The sequence below is a fragment of the Marmota flaviventris genome, chromosome X (assembly GCF_047511675.1).
Source record: "Marmota flaviventris isolate mMarFla1 chromosome X, mMarFla1.hap1, whole genome shotgun sequence".
Taxonomy (NCBI): domain Eukaryota; kingdom Metazoa; phylum Chordata; class Mammalia; order Rodentia; family Sciuridae; genus Marmota; species Marmota flaviventris.
Genome location: NC_092518.1, coordinates 8,541,752 through 8,542,784, shown reverse-complemented (window position 1 = coordinate 8,542,784; position 1,033 = coordinate 8,541,752).

Here is a 1,033-nt window from a genome sequence, read left to right as displayed (position 1 = left end):
AGACAGACACTTTTATGAATCTACATTTTTTTTCCAGAGTTTGAACCCAGGGGCACTTAACCACTGAGTCACCTGGTCCCCAGCCCTTTTTATTTTTTATTTTGAGACAGGGTCTCAAAAAGTGGCTTAAGGCCTTGCTAAGTTGCTGAGGCTGACTTTGAAATTGCCATCCTTCTACCTCAGCCTCCCGAGCTTTGGGATTACAGGCATGTGCCAATATGCCCAACTTCTCTCCATCTTTCAACTTTTCTGAACCTCTATATCTTCATGGAATAGTTATGTGTTGGGCTGTATGGTCTGTTTCAAAACCTTTCCAACCTCTACAACTCTAAGTAGATCAAATTTCTAACAACCCACTCAGCCAAATATTTAAAAATAAAAGAAATGAGGGACTTTGTGTTTTGCCCTGGGTTCCTCCAGCACTGAAAGAGAGAAAGAAGAAGAGAAAAAATAAGAAGAAGAAAAATAGAAATTAGAAAGCCCCAAACTATTCAGGGTTTGCTTTTGCTAACCTTTTAGTTCTGTGACTATCATCTTTTTCTGTTATTTTAGTGAGAAGGAAAGAAGATTTTTAAAAGAAAAAGAAGAGAAAAAGGCAGAAATAGAAAGCAGAGGCACAGGAAGAGAAGAAACAGAGAGAGAAAGCCAAATAGCACAGTGACAGAAGCTGCGGCCCCCGGGCCTGCTGTTCCCCTCTTCTGCCAATAGCCCTGAGAACTGTGGCAAAACACAACCCCATGAGATGGTGGGAGCCCACCTGGCAGCAGTTCCCACTCTTAGAGGTCTTAATACAACTCACATCAACAAATATTTACAGAATCCCTTCTTGTATATGAGACACAACAGCCTCAGGCCTTAGGATCTTTCAGGGAGATGGCAAGACAAGATGTCACAGAGAAATAGTCCCAGGAAGCAGAGAATCCAGCCCAAAGCTGTATGGCGGGGACCGGATGCTGTGGGGTAGTCAGAGTGCAAGGGAACCCATATAGGCAGAGAAGCATCTGGGTAGGATATAGGGGAGAAGTGGAACTTG